This window comes from Cheilinus undulatus, linkage group 10 (assembly GCF_018320785.1).
Source record: "Cheilinus undulatus linkage group 10, ASM1832078v1, whole genome shotgun sequence".
NCBI lineage: Eukaryota > Metazoa > Chordata > Actinopteri > Labriformes > Labridae > Cheilinus > Cheilinus undulatus.
Window position 1 is genome coordinate 29171457 of NC_054874.1, and position 20004 is coordinate 29191460.

Genomic DNA, 20004 nt, shown 5'->3' on the forward strand with positions numbered 1-20004 from the left:
CACACAAAAACAGAGACTCCCCAGCTCTAACCTTTGAGGAGGAATCCCAAACATACTCTTTCACCTTCAACACTACTCTCTGTGTGCTCTCTCTCTCTCTTTCTAACTCAGCTGCAGAGCATCTAGGAATGTGATCTGCCCCTGTGTGACACATTTTATGAGAAACATCACTTTCAAGAGAAAAAACAGAAAGTCGCATAACACACTGCAAACTCCCACCAGGTAGAAACTGTTGAAGCTCTGTAATTACTACCATAATAAAAGCAACCATTACTGACTATTCTTGCATTGCTTTTTAGAAGAGAACAACCTTGTTTATTATTGCTCATTAGAATTTCTCCTGACTCCCTTCATTACAACCACATTTTGTCTGCAGTTAAATTTGCATCTCTGAACCGAGGCTAAATAACAGCCTACATTTTAAAAAATGTTTCCATAGTTTAAACCTCCTCGTTGGTCCATGGACTTTGAACACAAGCTCTCACATGGAGAAGGCATCCTGTGTTCATTGATTTCTGCATGTTAATATATATTTACAGTGTGCTCATATGCCAACAAGACAAATGTCTTTAAGCAGCCCCCCTACATGCTGCTCAGTCAGATATAAAGGTTGTGCAGGGGCCTGAGAGAATGGTGAATGTTACGCTGAATGCAATTAACACGAATAAAACATTTGGCTGAATAGAACATTTCTGCCATGAATTTATCAGACATTCAGTCAATAGCACACCAGACTTTACCCTGAAAACCTTAGAAGCCACATCTGTGTTTATATCTTAGAGCTTTTTGTTGTGAGTCATGGCGTCCAACGTGCACCCACATTTTTGTCAAAATAAGAGACGATTAGACAGCACCATGCTATCGTCATATTATCAGTATTGTTATATATCCTCTTCTATCATATCACTATTGGCAGATACAGGCATTTCTGCTGATGCTTATAGAAGACGTAACAGTCCAACATATAGGCAGAAAAGGATGTCCATTTTTCTCTTTTGACCATGTATGACATTTTTTTCCACTTTAAACCCATTTCAGCGATTTATTTGCTCATTTTAACACTGTTTTTCACCACTTTTAACACTTTTCCCCCACTTTTCCAGTAAACCACTTTTGACCCTTTTCCCCCCTCTTGTCACAAGTATTGAGGTACTGGCAGATTTCGGCATTTCTGCTGATGTGTACAGAATACTTTTGCCCAGTTTGCCACTTCTAAATCTTTTCCTCCACTTTTAACCCAAATTTGCCACTTTTTCCCCACATTTTGACACTTTAAATCCACTTTTTTACCAATTTTCCCTCTCTTTTCACAATTAAGTTATTTTCCATTAAAGTTTTTTCAGTTTCTTCCACTGTATTTGATGGCATTGTGACATTTGTGCACACTATGACTTAGCTCTGAAGTCTGACATGACTTTCCTAAATGTTTATATCAGAGTGCCATCTGGGGTTTACATTTACATTTATTTTGAAAAGGCTTTATTGTTCTAAAACATAAATAAATAAAAAAATTCAACTTCAATTTTTTGCTTTGGTAAGAGTGGTTATAATGGTTTAAAAACAAAATATGGTTATCACAGGTTTTACAATGGGCCATGATTTTTCAGACCTCCATGGGCCTCCAGTTTGACTGGTCTCCAGAAAGCTCTCCTCTTTATACCCCTCATGGGTGGTCTGGCTTGTGCATAGTGGTATTGAAACTGGTATAGGCAAAAATCCCTGCTCCTAATTATTTCTTACTTAACTTTTTGGCTGTAAAGGAAAGGCTGGTTTGGGCATCTATTCTATTTCCGAGCCGATCCCATTCTGCCACGACCTCTCTTGATCCAATCATCCTGTTGCAGTCATATCTTAAAATCTCTTCTCCTGTCCTATGCAGTCTGTTGTTTCAGTGTGACGGCTGCAACTCTCCTTCCCCTGCCATCTCCTTTACACCCTGTCTAGGTCCAGCTCCTTCAGGCCATCATGAATCTCTTGATTGCCACCTCTAAGCCATCTCAATGGTGCCCAAGTCCAGCTCCTCGTGCCCCCTTCAAGTTCATAAAGCCATCAGGATGGAGTCTTTCCGCGAAAGGTTTAATAAATAAATTATTGTTAAACTTGTATCAAGTCTCCCCTGATTGAAAAATGGTTACCTATTTTGGGAGTAATATGCTGTCCTCTGGGGAAAATATCAAACCTTCCCCAATCCCACTCTGCTTTTATCTGTCATCTCACATGCTGTATAAACTCATGCATTAAACTTCTACTAGTGTTACAAACCTGCTTGAGTAGGGAAAAAGTTTCTCTTGATATCAGCAGTTTAGGTGGAGGATACATGTTTCCCCTTTGGGCTTACTGTAGCTGTCTCTGTTGAGACAGATCATTACTACAAATCCATAAACCTGACACTCGACCTGACTCGACCACTGCTGATTCCTCTTCTCTTACAGTCTCGCTGTTATCGAAACTTCCAGTACAGAATGTGCAATACCAACAAGCCCCCCCAAGGACTCAGGGCTCTCGGGATTTGTTCATGCACCAGAGTCAGACAGTAGATTTAGTGCTTGTTACACAGCCAGACTCTAGATATTTTACTGCTTGTTAGTGTTTGCATTAAAATTTGAATCTGTTTACTCTTCCAGGCCTTTAGTTTATTGGCTATACTCATCATGACACAACACTCATAAAAGTACAAGAATGTTTGCAGTCGATTTTTTAAATTAATAATCCCATGATCCCTACAGGTTTTTATTTTTTGCTTTTCTTTTAATCAGTATTTGCATATCATGTTAGTATTATGATCCTAAAGGTGTACAAACTCCGAGCTTGGAAACTTTCATTACAGGCACCTGATGTAATTTAAGGTACTCGTTGCAAACCTTGCAGCACTGAGAAAAGCAGCTTTTTCCAAAGCCCCTCCTGGAATTTCCCAAAGCACTGGTGGAATAAGAGTGGGGGGCAGAGGGATTGCCCCCCTTGGTGCCAAATTGTTTCAGAAATCCCCTAAAAAGTGCCCTCATGTATGCTCCTATGGTAGATAGACACAAAAAATGCCCCATCTGGTAACCTCTCAGTGGTAAAACTTGCAAGTGCCCATTTTTATGACCTCTATCTTTTTATGACAAAATTTGGCCAAGTGCCTTCTTAAGTGCCCTTTCAATGAAGAATTTTTTAAGTTGCCATCTTAGGTTCCCTTGAAATTGACAGAAGTTAACAAAGTGCTCTCTTAAGTGCTGTCTAATTATCCAAAAGATGACAAAGTGCCCACTTACAGGCCCTATAAATAGTCAAAATTTGACAAATTGTCTCTTAAGTGTAATCTACGTGGTAAAAAAATCTTGTAATAGTGCCCTCTTAAGTGTCCTACTTGGGGAGAAAATGACAAAGTGTCCTATGTAGTGCCCTCTTTGTGGAGAAAATTGACTTTGTGCCCTCTTAAGCACCCTTTTAAATATATTTGGCGAAGTGACTTCTTAAAGATCCCATATTAGGCAAAATACACTTTTTTAGTCTTTTCTAGCAAAATTACGTGCCCCTGGCCTGTCCACAATCACCCCAAGAGTCAGAACCCACCCCGCACTGTCCCAAAGCAAGAATTTATAAAACATAACATTTACATCGACTTGCTCTGGAAAAGAATTGATAAGAACAATAATGAAAAATACTAACCTCTGAAACTCTTTAATTACTTGACAGTGTCATGTTTTATCCTGCAAATTAAAGCAGTATTAATCTTCTCACAGAAAAAAAAACATGTAGCTATAACATATAATGATAGAAACAATCTTTTCCTGAGTCATATTGATATCACATCTATTGACACCACCTCATTCACTCTGTTAATAACCATCTTGATTTGTAAGCTCCTCTCTGACAGTTAACATGGTTGCAGAAGCCTGCACATTACACTATCACTCAGATTAATGGTAACACAAGACAGCCACACAGGACCCTGGAGTAAACACAAGCACATTCCCAAACATTAATAGCAGTTTTCTGGTGGTATCTGTCTTTTTGTTGCTGTAAAAGATAGCCTGAACATCAGACAGACTGTTGCTGTGAGGCTTGAAGCACCCAAAGGCGGTTATCAACAATACCATCTTCTCACTCTCCATTCACATCACACACGTCCACCCAGCTTTCGAGCAATCAGAAGAGCCAGGAGAGGTGATTTTGGTGGTTGCCTTGAAAACCGGTTATTTTCATCTTCCTTTCCTTCAATAATGTCTCATCTCTTATCTGGAGTCTCTTTTTACACAATAAAAATGCTTTGCAGTGGCTTAGAAATATGAAACAAACAAAAAAGAGGACAATTATCTACTCTCAATTATGTTATACCCTCATTATCTTTTTAATCAAATTATCCTTTCTTCCAGCTCTCCTTCCCACCCGTGTGAAATGCTTGCTGGATTTAAAATTTCATGTTCCCAAAATGTGAGGGTAGATAATGATGAAGGGCTTTGTTCCAGGCAGCATTAATGTGCCATTAAACTCGGCACTGGCAGGGACAAACACACGCTCACAATTAGAATGACACACTCACATTGTGCACTATTTATATACATTGTTCATCCTCAGACTGTGTTTATCATCAGTGTATGAAATGTAGACCTAAAGCCAAATAATTTATACCCAAAGGTCTCTATAAGAACCAGAATTGTGAAAACCATCTGCTTTTTTTCTGACATTAATTTATGCCTGTGGGAACTAGGGCTAACTTCTCAGAAAGCCTGTTGTAGCCAGCAATTAGAAATAAACAACGCCAAGCCAAGATGTCCGATTTCTTGTGCTTCATGTTTACAGTCCAATTAGCAACTTTAGAAACAATCATATGTTAAAAAGCAAGGCAAGCTGCCCACAAGATATGTCTACAAAATACATATTTCCCATTACATCCCCCAGAGTAGCAACCATTTATTTGTTTCTAGTCCTTTTCATTTAGCTCTTTAATACTAAGTTTCACAGAGGCTGCACAGGCTTTCTTTCATAGTATGATCACAGAAAAAGAAACACTTTTTCTTGCAATTTATTTGCTGTTTACAGGACTTGAATTTACCCATTGGACTGTGGTTCCTTTAAATATGTAGTTTAAATATGCAAAATTGTTAAGACGGGTAGCATACAATAGGGGGTTTTAACCTGTGGTTCTGCAAAGGCATTACATCATACTGCTTAATTTCAACCAGTGCAGGTCTAAAAAGCATCTGGCATTTTGCTAGGACTAATCTTGACAAACGAGATTGTTGTCTCAAGTAGACAACACCCAAAGAAAAATGTTTCCTCCCTCTTTCTGTCCTTAGGAACTCAAGGCTGTCTTCTACAGGTTTGCATTCAAGCTTTGCAGGTCGATGTGACTGGAGGCTCTCTGCCCAGACAATCCGGAAAGACTGCATGCAGCCAACCTCTGGTCTCATAGGGCTTTCAGGAGGCCCTCCATGACTGCTCTTCACTTTCAAGCCCATTTGCGTTGGCATCTGCAACACCTGCACTGGAATCTGAGATTGTGGAGGAATGTTGTGTGTACGATAGAGTAATATCTTTTGGTGGAGGCAGTGTGTTGGTGTAGGGCAGCATCTCCCTCACTGGAAAAATTAGGCTTGTCATCACTGGAGGAAATATCAATGCAGATATCAAGATGAGATTTGGCAATCCCATATCTCCACAGTCTTGGACCAAACTCTATGACAATGCTTGCCCTCACAGAGCGGGGTTTATCAGAGACTACCTCCAGAACTTGGGAGTGGAGAGGATGGAATGGCCTGCCAGCAGCCCTGACATCAACCCCACTGAGCACTTGTGGGATCAGCTTGGGCGTGTTGCTCGTGCCAGAGTGACCAACACAACCACGTTGGCTGACTTGTGACTATTGCTGGTTGAATGGGATGCCATCTCACAGCAGTGTGTGACCAGGCTGGTGAGCAGCATGAGGAGGAGGTGCCAGGTTGTTGTGGCTGTGTATGGTTCTTTACACGCTACCCAGCTCTAATGTTTGTTAAATGAATCGTTAAATTTCAAATATTTTTCTTCAGACTTCAATCATCCAATCCACCAAGCAACACCAAGAAAGAGTCCATATTATTTTTAATAGTCTCAGAATAAGTTTTACATTCAGCAGTAAATACTTCAAAGCGTGGGTGAGATTCAGGGAATTTTGAGGTACGGATATAAAATTAACCAAGTAGCATCAAGAGGTTAATTGTTTGTTGCAATAGTTTGTTTTAAGTTTCATAAAATAAATGACACCCTGGGGCATTAAATTAATTCTGCAGTACAAGTGAAACAGAAAGAAAGGAAGGCAATAGGGGAGGGGTATGCTGAGGGATGATGTAGGAGTGTTTCAAGACAGCATTTGTTTTGGTCTGAAGCAAGGTTACAGTAGTTTTTTGATTTTTCATTAGTTTTAAATTTTTTTTTTTTGTGTGTGTGTTTTGTGTTTCTGTTTCAGTTTAGTTTTTATCAGAGGTGTCAAGTAACTTAGTACAAATACTTTGTTACCTTACTTAAGTCGAAATTTTGGGTATCTATACTTTACTGGAGTAATTATTTTTCAGCCTACTTTTTACTTCTATTCCTTTCAATTTCTATTCCTTTTTTCAAACAATTATCTGTACTTTCTCATCCTTACATTTTAAAAATAGCCTCGTTACTGCTATTTCATTTCAGCTTGTTTTCATTCCGGCTTGTCATTGTTCAAAAAAACACAAATAAAGAACCCAAAAACCAATCCAGATAAATTGTGCCATCCAGATAGAGTGAATTTGATTGTGGTTGGATGAGAAGTTTAAACATAATACCATTCCGACACCCTATTAGTTTGTACGCAATCCATTGCACCTTTGGACATGACACAATCACGTCACACTCCAACAAGGAAATAGCAGACATATGTAGCCTAGTACAAAGATGTCCGTGGCAGAGACTCAGAGAGAACTCGAGCGAAAAGGCCCAACCAAGCACGAGAGAGGAGGTTGGTAGTACACATACTGTATATGGTTCTTGAATGTATTTGCTTTGTATTAAAATGTGTTCATTTTCAGTGGGCATAAATGCGACTGAAACAGGTGCATCCCAAATTTTTCAACATTAACATTTTAGTATAACATTATAGTCATTATGGCCTTTAGAAAAATGTTTTTTTGGGGAGGTGGGGTAGTGCACTATAGGCCCCTGTGGCATGGTGCAAACTTTTGTCCTTAAAGTAATTTTTTCCCCCTTACATTACTTTTACTTTTATACCTCAAGTATTTTTGAAACCAGGACTTTTATACTTTTACTTGTGTAAAAAGCTTGAGTTGATACTTCAACTTCTACTAAAGTCTTTTTAAACCCTTGTATCTATACTTCTGAGTAATGATTGTGAATACTTTTGACACCTCTGGTTTTTATTAGTTTTTACAGTCAGTTTGTAAATGATAAATAGACTTGAGCTTGTGTAGTGCTTTTCTAGTTGTCTGACAACTTAAAGTGCTTTTGCACTGTTCTTTGTTTCAAAATGCATTGTTCCAATTATAAACTTTTACCCAAATTCCCACCCCACCTATGCAAGATAACTTAGAAAATAAAAACAGACATTTTAGGAGGTAGAAGTTATATTTATTGAACTCCAACATGGGGTATTATGATTTAAGAATGATAATGACACTTTTTAATTTAGCTCTGGTGTAATTAGATTGAGAAAGAATTGATATAAGCACAAGTTTTTTTTTTAAGTTAAACTGCATATTTTTCATCAAACAGTGCACAGATTTGTTGGCATTTTATATCCAAATTTGCGTTTGAAATTATGTAAAAAATAGCACACACTATTTATTGGTTTCCTTTTCCCTTTCATTATTTATTAAGTCTTAAGTTATTTTATCTATTTTATGTACCTCATTACCTTTTACTTAGTGGTTTCTGCCATATATCCCAACTCTATGTTTTTTATATTATTATTATTATTATTTATTTATTTATTTATTTATTTATTTATTTACCTGTTTACATAGGGTGATCAAGAGTACACCATAAGACATAACTGTCCAGTCACTGGAATATTTAAAAGTAGAATGCTAAAAGTGATGCTGACAAATATGAGGCAATTGAAAACTCTGTCTCCTGTACAGTAATTCTTTACTTGTTTTTCTTTTTGCCTCTGTCTTTGTATTGTGTTTGGTGTTAACACTGTTATGTTAAACAAAAACTATAATGGAAAGGTTACTTCGCACATCTATTTCTCAGGACAGGTGCATCGGAGGGCAGGGTATCCAGTGAACATTTCAAAGACAAACAACCGCACACTGTCCAACTTGCAAAGAAAATGAGTATTTATTTGCAACATTATATTTGCAACATTCATAGACCTTCATCAGGCTAACCAAGGTTTACTAGACCAGATGAAGGTCTAGTACCGAAACGTTATATAAAATACTCATTTTCTTTGCAAGTTGGACAGTGTGCGGGTGCTTGTCTTTGAAACAAAAACTATATAAAAGTGTTTAAAAAAATAGTGCACACAACTACCCGATAAGACAAAAAATTGAAGGGAAGCAGCTCCCAGGACTATGCTCTCTTTGGGCTAATCCCCAGATGTTGGCACGTCTGGCTCCACCCCTATGCACCACCAACACAGCATTGGGAACAAATAAGGGTTAGGCTTCTTGCCAGGGGACACATTGACAAATCACTGTAGGAGCTGGCCTTCTGACTGCAATGCGACCGACTCGTCCTACTGAGCCAATGTGTGTTAGTTTAGTTTAGTTTAAATCTTTAGTTTAGTTTTTATTAGTTTTAGTTTTTAGTTTATTTTTAAGTAATATAGGGTACTTATCAGGGGTACTCTCCTGTGGCTTAGGTGTATGTGTCAGTATGCCCATGTCAAATACTAAAACTAAAGATATTTAATCTCTGATTTTTTAAAATTTTATTTAGTTTTGTAAGCACACAAGACAGTTTACTTTAGTTTTCTAAAGCCTTGTTTTTATTTTACCTTCAGTTCATTGAAATGATTTTGACATTTGAGTTGATTTTAGTTAACTGAATTATATTAACACTGGTCTAAAATCTGCTCTGGTGTATAGTCCAGGCCCCTACATTTTTATGTAGTTTGTAAATATTTGTATTAGTATATTATTAGCACATTACTATTTCTAATAGAGATTATAAACAACGAGTAAGGACAAAGATGTACAGTAGTTAAGTTGAAGATCTTCTTGGACTCTGCCTAAAGCTAATCCATGGACAGCCAGTTGTGCTGAAGTATCTTTATTTATTTATTTGTTTTCTGCTTCTTTTAATTGACTTAAACATGACAGAGATGCCTCTGAGGGAGGAAGTGTAGTTATGGAACGTCTGAAATCTATCCTAAGAGATTAACAACATCAATAAATTTAGAAACAGTCTGTTGCTAATGTCAGCTGAGGTGCTGGCCATTTGTGTATCATGAAATATGCCGTTACACAGACAGATGAGCTGCTCTGGACATTGGCACAGTTTCTAGCCACCTAAGAGTGAAGATTTGAGTTGAAAGTCTTTGTGTGAATTTTTGTGTTTTATAAGCCCATTATACAGCAGGAAGTGAATCAACAGGGACAGTGGGCATCTGGAGACAGAGATGAACGGTGGGTTATTATCTGTTATCAAGAGTGGCAGCTCCCAATAGACTGCACCCAACATGACGGCTTATAACACACAAACCCCCACCCCCAACACACTTACACTAAGCCCTGCAGGACCCTAACAATGAAGAACTGACTTTGCTATCTCTCTATCTCTACCAGACACACAAACTCTCACTCTACATACATCATAGTGTGTGTCTGTGTGTGGGAGACGGGTGAGTCACCTCGGCCTGACAGGAGCAGTCCAGACCCAATCACCAACAGGCCCAAATCACCCCCCTCCCCACAGAGACATGCTCTCACACTCTCTGTGTCTCTCCTGCTCTGTTTGTCTCTGTTGTTCTTGTCACTCCTCTCTCTCTCTCTCTTTTTTTTCTGTTTCTCTCCTCACCCTTTTTCTCATTATATTCCCATTGCCACTGCTTTTATATCTTTGACCTCATCACCCTCCCTCCCCCTCTCACACTGCTTCCATCTTTCATCCCAACAGCTTTTAGCTATTTCTGTCACTCAATCTATTCATTTGATTTATACTTTTTTCTTTTTTTCATTATTTTTCTCCACTCGTATATTTCTCCTCTTTGTTTAATCTGAAGCAATATTCTCGCAGTGTTTGAATGTAAATGTAAAAATGCAAATGTAGACTTTGTGAGAGTCTGCACCCGGCCTTCTGCTCAGTCTCTCCCCTTCTGCCCTTCAGTTATTAGCAACATATTAAATTTTGCCTTATTTTCTTCCCTTATCTCCTCTCCTCCGTTTCTCTCCTCCTCCTCGAAACAAACAAGCAGGTGAAGACCAAACATCTTAAAAATTAAACTGAGTTTAACTTTCTATCTCTTGCACCAAATGAGCTGTCACCATGGCGACAGCAAGGGTCTTGCCCAGCTCGGCTTTTAATGAATGAACACTGCTCCTGTGAAATGCTTTCCTGTCCCTGTGTATGTATGGATGGATGTGGGTTGTTGTGTTTGTGTGACTGACAGCGGGATGTAAAATGAGACAGAACGGCATTTATGGAAAAGGCAGCAGTTTTGTCGAGTGTCTTTAAGAAAGCTGGGAGGGAAATCTTATTAAGCGGGGAATACATCTCAGCAAGACAAGCAATTAGGGTGTTTTGATAGCTCGACATCAACTTCTTTTTTAATCTGTCTGCTCCTTTGCTGTCTGTTATGTTTGCTGCTCATCATTTACTCTATGTGGTCGTATTTTTCTCATAACATGCGACACAAACCAGATTTTAGATGATTTTGCCCAGTGGTCTGTTCCAATCTTTATTTCATTTGCTAATTGAAGTGCCTTCAGCAAACCTCATGCACAAACAGAAACTATCCAAGTAACAGTAAGCCACTGTAACTAGGCAAACCTCAGAAAGTTTATTTTATTATGTGTGAATAGTGTTAGAAAATGACAATTTCTGAAGTTGTTTTAGCTTTAAAATATTTTTAGCACAAAAAATAGGGAAATTTGTGTTTGGTAGATCATTTCTTTGTTGTAATAGTGCTCCTTGGCAATACATCATATATCCAATCATATAAAGAAGAAATAATCTACCTAAAAATTTCCTTACTTTTTGTGCTAAGTTTAGAAGGAAAAGGGCAAATATTTGGAGAAGTTTACACAACAGATTAAAAGGAGTTTCTGCTGGACTTTTTTGTCTCTGGCCAAAGTGAAGTCAGTCTTCAAGAATTTCAGCTATTTAGAACAGCGGTCCAGCTGGTCAAGTCACAGGACCCACTATCAACTCCTCAAGGAGAATTGCAACCCAAATTTGGGGAATTTTTTGGTCAATCAGATGTATGTAATAAAAAATTGTAGCGCTTGGGCCTACGGCAGTGCAAAAGGTGTAACAAAAACAATGAAATAGGAAAAAACGTGCACGTTTTATAGAGTCTCATGGACAATTTGGTGCAATTTTTCTTCCCAGGCACACATCTATGACCCACTGAAAAGGGCTTTGCGACCCACTTTTGGGTCCTGACCCACCAGTTGAGAACCACTGATTTAGAACAACTAACCTGCATTTAACATAAATAAAACATATAAAAACAGAAACACTGTGATGCAGCTTCATGCCCGCACTAAAATAGGACTGAGGACATTGTTAGTAAAGCTGGGCTATAACAGTAGCTACAACAAACGTTAATGTAGTGAGGAATATAATCTAAACCCCACTTCATTCTCCTTCCTCTTACCTCAAAGGAAAATTTAGACCTTTAATTCCAGGAAATCCATACAGTAAAATACTACCTAAGGTGACAAGGTATCTGATGATGGCAGATTATGGTTCATAACTGTACAGTCCTGCAATGTCTGATTAACATGACCTTATAGGAAAAGACCAAAAAATCGTGAAGTCCTCTGATTAAGAGTCACAGTTTCAATAAAGTAGCTTTAGTAAACCAACCTGATCTCTATTTGGTTAAATACTGAAGTTATTTCTGTCATTTCTATGCTATAACCATCTATAATGCATATATAAAAGTTTAGAGTTGTACTGTGTGAATTTGTCACATTAGAAATAAATTTTGAGGTTTAATAAATGTTAAAATCAAACAGGATTAATGGCTCTTTTCATTTAATCTTTGAACGTGGAAATTTAGAGTATACATCATCAAGAATGCTTCTTGTACCTGGAACTCCCATGTTGAAATTTGGAGCAACACATTCAACTTAGGCATGATGTCATCCCCAGCACTGACTTTCGAGGTAAATAGACAGCAGCATAAGTAAGAGAGCCAGGCTAGGCTAAACTGAACTTGTGTTAAAATAAACCCTGCATTCTTACAAACAGATTTAACCACCACAGAGTGGTCTTTCACAGATTACCTTTAGTAAAAATAAATGAATCACTGCAATATGGAGTAACAACTAATCTACAGCTCTGTAATCACAAAACTGTATGTTTTAGTTCAGTTCAGTTCCATTTAATGTCAGAAAATCTGATTTGAGGCCACATATCAATGTCCACAGTCCAGGAAACAATATGTTAGGGCTTGTGCAAAAAGTCACCTATTCCATGAGTACATAGGGGGTAAAAATCCAACCGAAAATCAATAAATATGACTAATATCTTGTTTTTTTGGTTTGTTTTAAAGCAAGATTGCAGGCTTTGACAAAAAGCCAATTTCATATCAAAAATACTGCATATGATGACCTAGTGATCAATGCTGAAGTGTTCTCATGATCTCTCAGTTTAGAGTGTCTGAACTCAACTAAAGAATTCCAATAAGCATTCAAAGTTAAATGTTCTGTAGCTGTATAATGCTTGACATCATATAGCATGGTAATAGAAGAATTTATTGAAACATTATGAGCATTGGCCCACAATCTAAAGCTATTGATCTGACTTTTGACATTTAAAAGCCTATATTGAACACACAGTATGAGTGCACGTTATATTTCTGTGTGTATCTGCCCCCTCTCTCAGTCTGATCTCTGTTAATGGTAGTTGATGGGAAAATGATACTTCTACTCTGCTTTCAAAGATAATACTCTCTTTGCTCTTTCCTGACTCTACCTCTACTGCAGTTCTTATCCTCCTTCCAGCCTCCGTCTCTCACACTAGGATCCCTGTCTAGCCACCATGCCTAAACTCAGTCCGTGACTCTAAACTTAATAACCCACACCTTTTTATTTCCCCCTCTTCTACTGGACAATGCTTCAACTTCATATTCAATATCCAGAGTCCCATGCTTTAGCCACTCTACTCTACCCTTGTCCCTGTTTGTATCCCTGCTCTCTCTCTCTCTCCTTTTGCATTGCATTACATGGCTTTGTCCTTGGCTTTAATCTGATATGCTCTCAATATTACCTATACTGTCTTGCACTCGCCGTGTCTTTCAATTCAATCATGTTTGAATAGTATGAAAAAGGAAGCTATGCTGCCAAAGCTACCAACCAACATCAAACATAAAACATCCCATTATGCTATAGAAATGACAGTTAAGTGAACAAATGCTCCTCATTAGCAGCAGAAAAAGAACAGCTGATAAAATCTGTGCTAACACATGTTGTATGGGTTGTTCTCTGATTTGCGAAGAGCATGTGCATCTGTTGTTCAGTCTGATTGACTTTTTCACCCATTCTTTCCTTTCTTTTTCCCTTCTTTGTCTTTGCATCCTGACTGGCCCACCATATTTACAGTTCTGATAAAAAGTTTTCACCCCCTTGGATGTTTAACCCTTTTATTGATTCTATAAATCAAACATGGTCAATATAACTTGACTTTTTGACAGGAAAAAAAACCCCTTTAAAGTCAAAGTGAAAACAGATTTCTACAAAGTAATGCCAATTAAATAAAAATATGTAAGGTAAAATAAGTGACTATCACCTTTAAGTCAGTATTTAGTAGATGAAGCTGAACAACACTGAGTCTGTGTGGATAGGTCTCAGTCAGGCTTGCACATCTGGACACTGCAATTATACTCTATTCTTCTTTGCAAAACTGCTCAAGCTATGTCAGGTTACATAGGGATCAGGTGTTATCAGCCATTTTCAAGTCCTGTCATTGAATTCTCTATTCAAATGAGATAATAAGATTGTCCTCCAAGATTTTCCTATATTTTGCTGCATTCATTTCACCCTCTACCTTTACAAAACTTCCGGGCTGGCTGCTGAGAAGCATCCCCACAGCATGATGCTGCCACCACCTTGCATCAGTGGAGATCGTGTGTTTGTGTTGCCATGCAGTGTTTGGTGTCTGCCAAACATAGCATCGAGTCTCCAACGTGGCTTTAGGGCAAACACTAGTCAGGATTCAACATGCCACTCTCCCTTAAAGCTTTGACCGATAAAGAACCTGTGCAACAGTTGTTATGTGCAGAGTCTCTCCCATCTCAGCTGCTGAAGCTTGGAACTCCTTCAGAGTAGTCATAGGTGTCTTGGTGGTCTCTCTCACTAGTCTCCTTCTTGCACAGTCACTCTGTTTGGGAGGTCGGCCTGATCGAGGCAGATTTACACATGTGCCATATTCCTTCCATTTCTTGATGATGGATAAACTAAACTCTGGGGGGTGTTCAGATCCTTGGATTTTCTATCCTCCCTGACTCCCTGGTGATTTCTTTTTATAGGCACTATACATCTTTTTGTTACCCGTCACTAAAATTGTGGCTCACTTTCAACTCCATTGCTTGGCTTGAACATGAGTTCCTTGAGATATTTTATGACCCTCTGTTTCTCATACTTCTCTCTGCCCAAAATCTGCTATTCTGTCTTCATCCTTTGTTTGCTCTCTCTCTCTCTCCCTGTGCAGTGATGTCATGCATTGTTTACCACAAAACACAGACAGGTCCACCAGCTCTGTCCAAATCAGAATCCTGATAAACGTGCGTGTAATTTCTTGGGCATACATGTTTGTTTGCATTCTAAGCATATGCAAAAGCGAAACGCAAAAAGAGAGATGTGAGAGCGTGACCCTTGTTTGCCTACTGCTCCTTAAGTGTAATTGGATGTTTCTGCGTGGGCACTCCATAAAGAGCATGTGGTGTGTTTCTTTTTTAAGTGTGTGAGTCAGAAAGCTGCCAGAGTCCGCTGTGCCTCTGGGGATTGGGTTTGTGTGGCTATTATTGCTCAGTATTCATTAAGCCCTATCCAGCTGTGCATTTACGTGTGTGAGAGTTTGAGTGTGCAGAGAGACTCGCTCCTCAGCCACACCCCTCCCAGTCTTCTCCTCACATCGCTCCCTCCTCCTAAGGCTGAGTGGCCCCTCCTGGGGTGTCATTACTCCTTCCACCTGGCTTCCTCCTCATCTTCCTGCATCAGAGCTATCAGACCAGCTTTTTTCTTCTGCCCTCTACCAAGCATGGCCTGTCACTAAGTCTCAGCCCACACACAAGAAAAACGCATATGCATATCCATTTAGGCACACACTCTCAGCTCAGTGACAGATGGAAGAAATGGACGGGGGATTTTTTCTTTTGAATACATAATTTTGGCACATTCACAACTTAAAAAAAAAACAAAACAGTTAACTCTGAATTACAATTGCACTGACATGAAGGCACTCAAAGTCATACATTAGGAGAAAATGAATAAAAAGAGTTGTGGAAGTCATTAAAAAGAAAAAGAAAAATATAAATCAATCACTGTCTTAATTTCCAGCTTACTTCAGGCATTTGCTGGCAGCCAGCACACAGGCAGGTTCACATTTAAAGCCACACTGACCCCTAGTGGTAAGATTGACAACAACATATGTCAGGAGGTGTTGACATGCTAAAAAACATCTCTATTCAGCAGCCCCCACAGGGAAGGCAATTTTAAAAACTGTCAGAGGAACACCAGCATGGCTCATTAAAAAGCAGACATGCAGGGATGTTTCATCCTGCCAAAACACACACAAAAAACTTCTTGTACAAGAAATTCAGTCTGAGGTGTTGAAGAAAACAAAGTAGTTGCTATTTTTAACACAGCTTTGTTAATTTCCAATAATGAAATCAGCAAGGATGCTGATCTCTAAAGCAAAAAGGACATTTGATAGAGTAAGGAAGTATAAAGCTGAATCATTCCTTGAGAGTGTAATAATGATAATAAAGCACTTCCATCATCTCAGCCTGAGGTCCTCTCTGTACTCGTCCTCTGCCTTTATTGAAAGTCTTCTTTATGCTTGACTCTCGGGTTGCGACCGCAATCTTTCTGGCCTTCCATTCTGGCTCAATCAGACTTTTTTACTACCTGCCTGTCCACCATTCTGTCAGTTAACTCCCTCTGTGTCTGTCTGCTCATCACGTTGCCTGGTTCTTCAGCTCCATGTGGGCAGCCAAGCAGAACTCACAGCCTCTAAGACCCCTGAGCTTGGGAACGGGAGAGGAGCTGTTGTTTATGCACAGCACAGAGGAAGAGGTAGACAGCAGGGGAAACGAAGGCTCCTAACACTGGGATTATTATCACACACACTTTACTATTGGGCGCAAGTAGTTTGTTTACTTTAGAGTGATTGTAAGGTGGATGTGCAGCAATGGGTCATACACAGGTTATTTGCACCTGGGCCTCAGATAAGATGGGGCTAAAGACAGTCAAACATGGGGCCTTTTCAGTATCTAATGCATCTATTTTTTTAAAAGATTACTTTCATGGGCTTTTCACTTTATAAGAAAGGACAGCTAGAGAGACAGGAAACATGGGAAGAGAGAGTGCACCAAACTGCATCAGGATTGGGATAAGCCTCTGTATATAGGTGCATGCTCTTCTTACTGAGCTGAACTGGCACTCAGTTAAGCTGGTGCCTGAGGCATCTCATTTTGATCAAATCTACTTTTATGAATCTTACCATCTGTAGGCACATGATATAAAAAAAAAACAAAACAAAACAAAACAAAGCAAAACAAAAAAAAAACAAAAAAAAAAAAACATCTGGATGATTTCTTATGACCAACTGTCACCAAAATCTTTATATAAAGGGAATATTATGGCTTCAGTTCAGCACAGCAAAAGGTGACCAAAGCACTGTTCCTTTTAATATACAGCCAGAGATAAATACTATGAAAAGGTAAGTGGATAAACACAGTTAATTTGCTAATTTTTTAAGCCCCATGAGCTTGTATTAAGTAGATATATACAGGTGCATCAGTTCATCAGAAAGTTACATTCCCATATTCTCTAGATTCATCTCATGCAAGCTGAAACATTTCAAGACTTTTTTTTTGTTTTAATCTTGATGATTATGACTTACAGCTCAGGAATATCAAAAATCCACTATCTCATAATAATAGAATATTATATACTGTGTATATATATATATATATATATATATATACATATATTGCAAACATTTCCTGTGACAAATGTCTAGAGGAAAATAACACACACCCTTCACCAGGAGGGTAAGCCACTGAAGGTCACTGCTGAATGGCCAGCAACCTGGCCTGAACCCTGTAGACAATCTCTCAGGTGTTGTCGAGAGGAAGATGAGAGACACCAGACTCAACAATACAGATGAGCTGAAGGCTGCCATCAGAGCTACCTGGGCTTCATAAGACCCCAGCGGGGTCACAGACTGATTGGCTACATGATATTTCACATAGGTGCAGTTATTTGTGGTCAAACCAATAACTGAGTCGTAAATGAGCATAATTTTTGAGGTCAACATTTATGTAGCATAAAGACTTTTTTGTACTGGGGTTTAGTTGTATTCTAATATTCTGAGATGATGGATTTTTGTGAACTGTAAGGCACAGCCATCAACATTCAATCAAAAAAAGTATCAAAATAAATATTTTGCTTTATAATGATGCATTTAGAATATATATGGAAGTTTTATATCTTGAATTATATCACAGGAAAAAATATAACCTTTTACATGATATTCTAATTGTTTTAAATGCACTTGAGACCAGGTGCAATCAACAGGTGGACAGCCAGAAGTCTAACACAATAAATGTACAGGACACAAAAGAAATCCTGTAGAAAACCTCAGTCACAAGAAGTACAGGCCACAAAAACAGCTGAAAACAAGGTTATTTCAGGAGTTTATACATGTAACCACAACCAAACCTTCAAGACAAGGTTACTGCTCATGAGGAAACAGATGCTGCCATCTGGCAGCAGTTTATCAAGGTTGGAAAGCCTCATAACAAAAATGCCTAAGGGCAAAAATTCAAGTCACACTTTGGACCCACTATCTTAAAGTGTTCTCCACTGTTATGAAACCTGCAAACCTGTTTGGTGACTGTTAGCCACACCTGCAAAAAAATCTTTACTTCAGCCTGTCTTTAAGAAATGAAGAGTAAATCTGAACCATAACCTTCAAGATAAAGCTTCAATCACACAGACTTTTCCATTCCACAAAAAAAAGAACATTATTTGGCAATGTTATTACAGTCCGAGTTTAAAGCTCGCTTTGCTCCATTGGATTGTGTCAGGTTATCAGTTTAAATCTGCAGATGTCTTCTTCTGAGAAAATGAAGAATGATACATGACAAAGGAAACCTCAGAGAGGTTTTTCATTTTTTGATGGACGATGATCAACAGACTTACTGAGAGATTCTGTCAGCAGCCTGAGATTGATAACGCTTACAAGTATCAGACAACAAAAAGGTCCAGCATCAGGAATGAGACACAGACGAGTTAAAATGGAGAAACACTGACAGCTAGACTGATGCTTAGCACAAACTTATCAGACAAGTGGATTGCTTTTAAGCAAGCTTATACATCAACCAGCCTGTACCAAAATCTCTTCAAAAGCTCTGAATCCAGTATTACCAATCAGGAATGTAGAATAACAGATTATAGACAATTTATGCACGGCAGCTTTCAATTGAAATCCAACTGTGCACTTGAAAGCTGCAGTGCAGTGTAATTCTTGTTTAAAGCAACAATTTAAAAGCTTTGAAAAACCCTTGATTTTGCCAGCCATGGTAGATAAATATTGTATTTACATGGGCTGAACCCACTTATAAAGGGTCCAATAAGGAGTCATGAATGAAATACACATTAGAAAGTTGTGGTTCCACTTACTTGGCTGAGGTTTCTAGGAATGGTGTCAATATCTCCATTTTCAAACACTACCTTTTAGCGCCTACTTCTGCTTCAGAGCAGAGTTGGTCAATAAAATTCACAGCACTCTGACACATCATTAAATGATGGGAAAAGCTCTTATGCCTCAGAGAATCTTCGCCAAATAGTTTAAACGACACCAAAAACTTCTGAGATACTGTCAAAGTGTCTCCCAGAGCTCCTTCTGCTCTCAGTACTTTCTCATCCTCATTGATCTGGAACTACAAGGATTTAAAAAAATCAATAGACCTGAGATGTTCTGCTTCATCTTTAACTGCAAGTCAAATCAAGGTTATTCTATCAAACATGAGGCATTTAAATGTTAACAGTATTGATGTGTTTGCCCAGAGTTCAGAATGAACCTGTCATCGGTTTCTCTTACTGCCACCAGCTGCAAATGTTCAATTTGTGTTTTATAGTTCTTATGGGAGGATCGATTCATGGTACAGATGCTTAAAAATATTCAGAACTGCAGTTTTCTACCAATAACTCTGTCAAAGCTGTAAGATAAACTTACTATAAAAGACACTGTGTTTGTAGATATTATGGAGAGGCTCACTCTGTTCACTGTTCACTGATTGGATATAAGCAAACAGCCTGATTGCTGTTATTAGGCCCAAAGGAAGATTAAAGTTCGATTTCTGCCACTGATAAAGCACCAAGGATTTAATGAACCACACAAACAGCCTCATCAAAGAGGGTATATGCCGATTCAGAGGATTCTCAGGATTTACATGTTCAACGGCCACAAAGGACCCAAATCAGATACTTTCTGATATGAGCTCTTTTTCTTTTTACCAATCAATACTGATATCAAACAGCCAGAGTAGATCTTTGATTTAGCTACATCAGGCTTGTGCCTACATGTATATGTTAAGATATTTGTGTATGAATAAACACAGAGGGTGAGTCCTTAAAAAGCAGACTTGGCACG

General features: G+C 38.6%; 1 protein-coding gene across 1 annotated transcript in view; it reads right to left on the reverse strand.

Annotated features, from left to right (window-relative positions):
• LOC121516481 (short transient receptor potential channel 7) overlaps nucleotides 1–20004 on the reverse strand; it is an 80113-nt gene that overhangs the window by 18995 nt on the left and 41114 nt on the right. The gene's annotated exons all lie outside the window — the stretch shown is intronic.